A 9,238-nucleotide genomic window follows, 5' to 3' on the forward strand; every position below is an offset into this window, starting at 1 on the left:
TTTTTTCTTAAGAAGATTATGAGGCAAAGTGGTATATAGGGTAGAAAAATCAAAACTTTGAACAGATTCTAAATCACAAATATACATGTAAGCATGCAATTTATCAAGTACTTCGAACGAATTTTTGACACTCCAGTAGTAATTAATTCTATTAAATTCAAAGGCCTTATTTGAACAATTTATTACCAGATTTTTGATTGTACCAAGTGTACTAGTAAGTAGAATAGATAGTTTAGAAGTAAACCAATGGCTTGAAGACGAAATAAATCTATATTAGTAAGGAGTTGTATGCAGCTTCGGAAGCCAGTACATAGTTGGAATTTTAATATTAACAATCAAAATTAATACCTCAATCAAACTTGGTTATGAGATAAGGAAAATATGTTATACAACAGAGGCTTAACCACGGCTGTCTTTCGGTATATCGAGAGAAATGATCGTGAAAGAATACCTAACGGTGGTGACGCATACGATCGAGTAATGAAAGATCTGGTATCGGATCGTAAAAGGTAATTAACAGTAATTCTACTTCAAAATCTGTGAAAAATCTGCTGTTTTTTCAAACCGCGGAACAAATCCAGAAAAAAACATGTCAAAATGATGCAACTTTCTCAATGATACTGTACAATAAGATAAATAAAAATATGCAGTACTTTATGAGAAAACGCAAAAGGCGCAACACAAGTCTATGGTATTCATTTAAGAAAAAAATACGTTATGTACCTATTATGGTCTCATTCAAATATATAATGATATATTTGAAACTGAATCTTTAGTGTGTCAGATAGTCCGTATTTTGCCTTGAAACTGTTCATTTTGCTTTTGTAAACATTGAATTTTGTTCAATTTTCACCTAAATCGATAGTCAAAGATCGAGCAACGTACTCTCTTGCTCGTGAAAGACAAGGCGTGACCAGACGGGCGCAAGACGTTTTCGCTTTTTTACCTGTACCGATGAAGTTCATTTCTGCTGCAAACACTATGGACATTTGCGCTTGTTCCGAGCAAATGACTAAATCAGAAAAAAAAATATTCGGGTAAACCAGACAAATTATAAAAAATTTAGTATACGTTTCCATGCTACCAAAAGAGAAAACGAAACTTTTATGAATGGAACATCTAAATTTTGACAGAATTCTTCAATTAGCTTTTTAATAGGTGATTTAAATTTGGAAACTATATTCCTCTTGTGTCCATTATAGTGCGCGAATAGTCCAGGGAACTTTACCATCATAGTTTATCTAAGCTTTAATTTGTGAAGACCGAATGTTTATGTTTAAACCATGCAAACGTTCCGCGACGGACCCGACTTAAGAAACTAGTTGAAGCGTGTAATGATTTGAATAAGAAGGAACATAACTGCTTTAATTTTTGTTTACTTTAAAAAAATTATTAAAATAACTAAAAACGTGCATAGATAGAAGATTTACAAGATATTTTTTGTAAGGGTTGTTACTTTCAGTTATAGGGAGATGAGTGTCGTTAATACGTATATTATATGGACAATATTTGCTAAGTTATAGTTTATTTCGTGGCTGGGCTGACATTAACTTAAAGTAACACTCCGAGAGGGGTCCGTAATTAAAATCCGTATAATTTTCTTATAATTTGTCTAACTGTAGTTTATATCATGCTTTTTTTAAATATAAAAAAGTATGGGTGACCGGGTTGTTTTTCACACTAAAAGTTGTGCAAAATTGTCATATTTTGTTTAGATTATGCATGGAAAACCCAGTTTTGTGTGAAAAAAAAAAGAAAACTACACCATAGAATTGTGAGATAAAATAGAAAGCTCAATAATATTCTTTCAGATAAGAAAAAGAAAAAATGGAGTCGACAGATTCGTGTTCTTGCTACATAAAAAAATGGTTAATTCACAGCACATTCTATTGTAAAAGTTACTTTCTCTGAGTGATCTACCCTTATATCTGAGCTATCTTCCCTTATAGGTTTAAGTTGGACACAAATAAATAATACAAAAATAATATGTTTTTTTTTTGTAAAATATAGCCATTAATATAATAATAAAACACATAATTTTCTATATTAACATGAAAAGTCTTACACATAAATTACATACTGCTTTTGAAATTTGCACATTTCATTAATGATCTAGACCGATTGTTTTTTTCTAAATCCAAGATGACGGAAGACACCCCAGCCTCCTTAAAAGGTAAAAAATTGACGTTATTTTACTTAATTGTTTGATCAGTCTGTTCACAATATATATACGTCATTGTACCAAGCTTATTGGGGAAACTACCAATCAATGTACCTCGATTGTGCATGATGCCAAGCTTAATCTGTAATTAAGCCGATTAAGTTCTATTCTAAATCTTAAATTTGTATAAGAAATCAAAACTTATGAAGAACGGACAATTAGAGTGTTATTGCTATAAGGTACCTAGTCGATGTTGTATTATAATATTAAGATAGCAAGATCCAGAAGCTTTGAACGATAAAAACCCTATTCACCAACAATACAGAACCGGGATGAGTCATGCAAATCCAGTATTTGTTATACTAAAATAAAAATACAAATTATCCTATAATTAAATAATGATTTGAACATTTTTGTAGCGTCAGATCTTTCACGATTCTTTTCAAAAAGCGTTACGCCATCCTTCAGATCCGAAAAAAACTATTTTTATTAAATAATGCATTTTGTGTAAAATTTCTGTTTGTGCTAACACAAATTAACTTTGAGAACCATTTGAATCATTAGAATGGAATGACATTTTTGAAAGAAAAGTTGTTAAGTCATTCGATTTATGTAAAAAATCTTGTATGTTTACATATTTAATGTCGTTGAAATGTCAAGGAGCAATCTGCCTTTTGCAGTTTTGTAAAATGGTGTTCTTTTAAACCTTGATTTTTATCACATACTGATCATAATGGTAGACCATTTTGACAGACAGTTTTATTTTTTTGGTAAAATTTCCGTATAATTCTTTAAATTGGATTAGCAATTGACCTTGCAAATGTCTTCTCGATAAGATTTCATTCACGATCCTATACCAGAGCTTTCACGATCCAATAGCAATACTTGACCACCGTTAAGTATTCTTTCACGATCATTTTTCTCGATATATCGTATGACACCCGTAATTATGTAATACATGTACACGGGAGATAATTTTTTGAATTATAATATCTACTTTTATGGCAGGATTTTTAAACAATACGGTAAATTAGTTTTAGTGATCTTTTTCTTTGCTTTAACTCTTAAAGTTCTCGTCAGGTCGACTTCAGAATATATACATGTATATGTAAATTTTAAAATAAATCAATGTTAGAGGATTAAACACATTTATGTAAATGTTCCCTTTTCGGAGATATGTCTGACTTCAACTTATTTAAATGCCAAAAATATTTATGTCATGTCCTGAATAACTCATGTTTGCAGAACTGTTGTCATAACATAATAAACTCAGTATTGTGCAACTGTAAAGCGTAAGCTAGCTGTATATTAGTTTTAAGTCTTACTGTGGATTCATTTATTTTCGTGGGTACCAATTTTCATGGATTGGGGAAAACTTGCATTTTTGTGGATATTTGATTTCGTGGTTTTCCAAAAGTTTGCATATAATCATACATCAAATTTGCAATTCGTTGAACATTTAAATTCGTGGTTTCCCTGTTCCCACGATATCCACGAAAATTGATATCCAACGAATTATAATGAATCCACAGTATCCAACTTTATATTAATGCTTCCATTTTTTTACTGTACCTTTCTTATAGGAAATTTTCTGTTAGTTTTTGTCTGTCAAGATCCAAGAACCCCTAAATATCTCCCGATCTTGTTTTCATTATGCAGCTACGCAGCCATAGCAATTGCTTAATTGTATCTATCACTATAGTGTCCCCGTTGCTACTATTGCGAATGGCGCGAAATAACCATTTCCATCCCAAATGAAACGGAAAATGGAAATGGGGAATGTGTCGAAGAGACAACGATGCCGACCAAAGAGCCGAAAACAGCCGAAGGCCACCAATTGGTCTTCAACACACCCAGAAAATCCCGCACCTGGAGGCGGGCTTCAGTTGGCCCCTAAACAAAATGTGTACTAGTTCAACATGTTCAATGAAAATGGACGTCACAATAAACTCCAAAACATATAAATGAGCTAAAATTAAAAAAAAAACGTACAAAATTAACAAAGACCAGAGGATCCTAACTTGAAACAGGCGCAAACATGCGGCGGTGTTAAACATGTCAAAGACTCGTCATTTCACCAAACCATTATAGTATCTTACTTTCGTAAGATAAATGTTGAATATAGTTTCTCACAAACATGTCCTGTATGTACCTGCCTTAAGTCAGCATCAGGATGCATTTAAAGGTATATACAGACGTTCCGCTAGAATTGGTCATTTTTCAACTTGTCAAATACATGACTGGGTATGCAATATAAACCTTATTATATTACTAGGCCGGTAATTTCAGGCCTAATATATGACTAGGCGAAAATTATCAGGCAAATCTATCATTGGGGCAGAAATTTTGAACTAAGGGACCGGCCATTTAAATTGAAAATGGGGCTGGGGAAAGGACATGTTCACGGAAGGGCATGTTCAATTTTCTCGTCAGAAATTATTTTTGTCTCTTCCATTTCTAGCCATTTTTTTTTCGTTCAGTCTCTTAAAATTTGGAATCAAATTATTTATTTCTGAAAATAACTCCCCCCCCCCTTTTTTTTCTATGCAAGTTAAATGATCGGTCCCTAAACTCATGTTTTGGTCACAATTTCAACGCGAAATGTGAGTACCGTTTGGGAGAGTTTGGTACTGCAATAAATAAAAATACTAAATCAAACGTGATTTTCATTTTAAATTTACATAAAACATATACTGACTAAATATTCAATCTTGATTGGACGGTCTATCAGACCTTCAAAGTTTACAACAAAATGTTTATATACATGTATAAGCATTATTAACACAATGCTGTAAGTGATATGCTATATCTGCAGATAATCAGCCCTTCTTTTAGAATTTTCTACAATTAATGCCATTTCCCATCTTCGATGACGATACAAGGAACCGATCACTTTAAATGTCTTTAGCTCTTTGATTACATTTTCTACATACACTCTTCTTTTTTTTGTGAAGAATGTTATATTTTAGTTTGCGTCGTCGTTCCATATGTTGCAATCTTAAAAGTTCTACTGTCTTATATGGCGTAACAAGAGAGGCGGTAAATACTATCCGCAAGTATATAACAATTGTCTGGAAAATCTAAATCTATGCCCGGTCCTATAGGTTTCATTTGCTGGTACGTATAGGCATCATTGTCGTGACCTAGAAATCCAGAATGTATATAGCAGATATTGTTTCTGTTGTCTATAATAATCTGCAAAGACATAGGGTGATATTTAAAAATCATCATATTCTTAACTTTTGTAAATAGTCGTTTAGATACCTTTCATTTTACTTTTGAGAGACCTTTTAACTTTTAGCTTTTAAAAAGTAATATTTGTCTGAAAGCTTTTTGAGTTGTTTTTTTTGTGTTTATTGTCTGGTTTGTTGTCATGGGAACGACCAATTATCTCTGATGCTATTTTTTTTATACATTTTAATATTTTATTATATATCTGAGTTAGTACAGATTAACAGCGTTTTTTTGTAAGTTATGTTGTTATTAGTTTAAATTAATACTGTACAACAGGCCAAAGTATAGCTCATTCTCTGCATTAAATCAATTTATAATGTTTTTCCGACAAAAAAAAATCCTCATCACATTTAAAAAGATAGAATATTAACACCCTTTCAATGGCGATTTAACATGGAGGTTCCTGGCAGTTGGACAAGATCCATCTAAAAAACATAACCTAACAGATGTCCTAATTCCAATGTACACATTATTTTTTGGTAATTTCTGATAGTTAAAATAAGCAAATAACAGAATTAATCAACAGTTGAAAATATATTATTAATTCTGTGTTTGAAAATTATGTTATTTATTTTGGCAAAGGTTAAAAGTCCTTGCGGGTCACAATTAAGAATGTTAAATTTGACAGAAGTACAATAGTATAAAAACATTGCGTGAAAATCCATTAGAATTTATAAAAAGGCACCATTAAGTTCAATGACTGGGCTTTGTAATTTTCCTGATTCAGACTATAAGTAAGTTCAATGATCCCCCTTTAACATTTAGGACCTGGATTATCTTCCTTTCACCAATATCCACCAATCCGTTTAGTAGACGATGCAATGTACACTTACATCGACAGACATTGTGACAGGCAGACAGACGGACGGACAGAGGGATGCCTGTAACCCCTACACCAAAACGTTGTTCGTAAGGTTATAAAAACACAACCATCCATAGATGTACATTTGTTGTTCCATAATGAACTTTCCCATAATCAAAATAAAATGTATACAAACCTGGGTGTGGATGCAGTGATACTTTCGATGCCCACTGTAAAATTCTTCCTGTGGCTCATTACTGGGGATAAGTATTTCATGGAACCCACAACCCGGGTCATTTCTGACCACTCTCCTATCCTCTGCCTCCAGGAATTTATATCTGGCCATTTTACCAATGGTACACAGACTTCCCATAAGATGAGCCACATATTGTTAACTATGTCTCCAACCGTAGAAGTGCCAATTCCAAACATTAATGAAATCATTGAATAAGTAGGGTATTGTCTTACCCAAATCAAAGTTATTAGAAGTTTGTTTCTCGGCTCAACCGCTCTATGTTGAACGTTGACCATTCTGGGTGCGATGAGGTCTTGGAGATCTTGAAAGGATTGGACAGTTTCTCCTGAGATTCTTAAACAATTACATTGTCTGGACACAAGTGTACTGTACACATCTACCAAAACCAACTGATCTTGGTTCTGATCTTCTAGAATTCTAAATCTCATCCTGTCATCGTGAAATGGCAAGGGCCTCCTGATTTTCCTAAGGTATGTCTGGTAGATGCTTATCATCAATAAAAACATAAAATGTTGCTCATCCTCGAAAAATGATGGCGGTGGCAATGCATGCATTTTCAGGTGCATATACATCATCATATTAAGCAAAACGAATGTCTGATTTTGTCTATTCATTTGTTCTGAGTGACCTGTTTATGTGTAAATGAACATAAGAAAGGGTTTTGAATAATAACAATGAAAGTACTGTACAATTTTAATTGAGAATATCTTATAAAAAATAGTTTAAAAAAAATATCAGTACAATGTTCTGATTTATCAACATTTCTACTTTGAAAATGAATAGATTATGCCTCAATTAGTCCATATTTTACAAATTAACCTGTATATAGACCCATCCAGGTGAAAATTATAACAAAAGAGCACGGTTTCATCAGGTAAACCGCATGGATCATTCAATCATGGCATCGAGAACCCGTGTAGAGGTGTCAATTTTGGAGCCAACTCTAATTCTGCAAGGCTACTGCAGAAACAGATGCAACTGGCCGGCTGTTATGGAACATATGAAACAAAACCTTGACAAATTGCCAGCAGCAGCTTGAGACCTTTACCAGGACGGCGCCTTTACTAAGTTGAGAAGAAGGATGGGTGATCAAGTGAAAAAAATGACGAAGGATAATGTCATCTATCCTAGCGAGGAATTGAAGGAACTGGCCGCAGAAATAAGAGTGGCGGAAGCCAGATATTCAACAGTAGGAACCCCTGCACAAAGAAAAGAAATTGCGAAAAAGGTATGCATTTTTAATTTGACTTTGATTAGCAATTGTCTCCCACACCTCCACCCCTAATCTCGATTCCAACCCCTTTCCACCAATGCTCCCCGTCCCCTCTACCCCCGTATTCCCGCGTCCTCTGACTTCCCAATTTTTTCACTTTTTAATTTTAGTCTCCTCGACTCCTTTACCCCGCTCACCGACCCTTCTTTCCTGCTCCCTCTACCCCCGTACTACCCTCTCCACATACATATATGATCACACATGGATGACAAAGAAGAAGTTTCCATACATGCGTATTAAATATGATCAATGGGCATCGTAAATTGCATCGTATGTGGCATCATGGTTCAAAGAAAAATTCGGCCGTGGACTCGATAAAATTATTTCAAAAAAGAACATACCCCTTATGAAAGCGAAATGATACCAATTTTAAACAATATTATAATAACCGAAGAGGAAGTGTTTGATCACTTGTCTTTGCTAGATGTCACTAAAACGACGGGCCCTGATGAAATTAGCGGTAGGCTTCTGAAGTATGCTGCTCGAGAGTTAAGTAGACCCCTGGCTCAGCTTTTCAATAAATCTATACGTGAAGCTGTGTATCCAGAAAACTGGAAATTAGCAAGCGTTATACCAGTTTTCAAAAGTGGCGATAGAGAACTGGTGTCAAACTATAGACCGATATCACTTTTGTCCATCATTGGTAAAAGTATGGAACGTTGTGTTTTTAAGCATTTCTTTAACTTTTTGACAAAACATAATATAATAACAAGTGCCCAGTCAGGTTTCATGCCTGGAGATTCTACAATTAATCAACTTTAACACATAACAGATTTATTTGGCAACGCTCTTGACACAGGAAAAGAGATTCGTGTTGTCTCTTTTGATATAAGTCGTGCTTTCGATCGAGTCTGGCATGAAGGTCTAATTTATAAACTTAGAAATATTGGTATAAGAGGAAACCTATTAAAGTGGTTTATGAGCTATATATCATCTCGGAAACAAAAAGTTGTTATTTCTGGACAATCTTCGGATTCTTTTGGTGTAAATGCTGGCGTCCCTCAAGGATCAATATTAGGCCTGTTACTGTTTTTAGTATATTAAAATGACATTGTAAGCGACATAGACTGTAATATAAAACTATATGCTGACGATACTTCCCTTTTCATAGTAGTTGAAGATGAATATGCAGCACCGAGCAAACTTAATTCTGATATAGAGACTATCAACAATTGGTCAGTCCAATGGCTAGTAAACTTTAATGCAAAAAAGACTGAAGCTATGTTAAGATTGAAATGGACTTAATCTGATATCGTCTGGAATAGCATTCCAGGATCGAATAACTGAAGAAAGAAAAGATTTCTGATAAAAAGCTGTTCTACACTTTATATGTTGCGTGTCATTCGTTCGTCTTGTGTCATAGTTATGAATATTAAACAATTGTTGAGGGATAATATCGCTTAAATAATCAGGGGTATTATTGTGAAACATTTCATGAAATTTTAGAATTTTGTGATTTTTACGTCTTTCTGATAGTAACTCCCATCCTGTTTCGTCGTATAATTTATTTAT

Source organism: Mytilus californianus, unplaced genomic scaffold, assembly GCF_021869535.1.
Source record: "Mytilus californianus isolate M0D057914Y unplaced genomic scaffold, xbMytCali1.0.p SCAF_8, whole genome shotgun sequence".
Classification (NCBI taxonomy): Eukaryota; Metazoa; Mollusca; class Bivalvia; order Mytilida; family Mytilidae; genus Mytilus; species Mytilus californianus.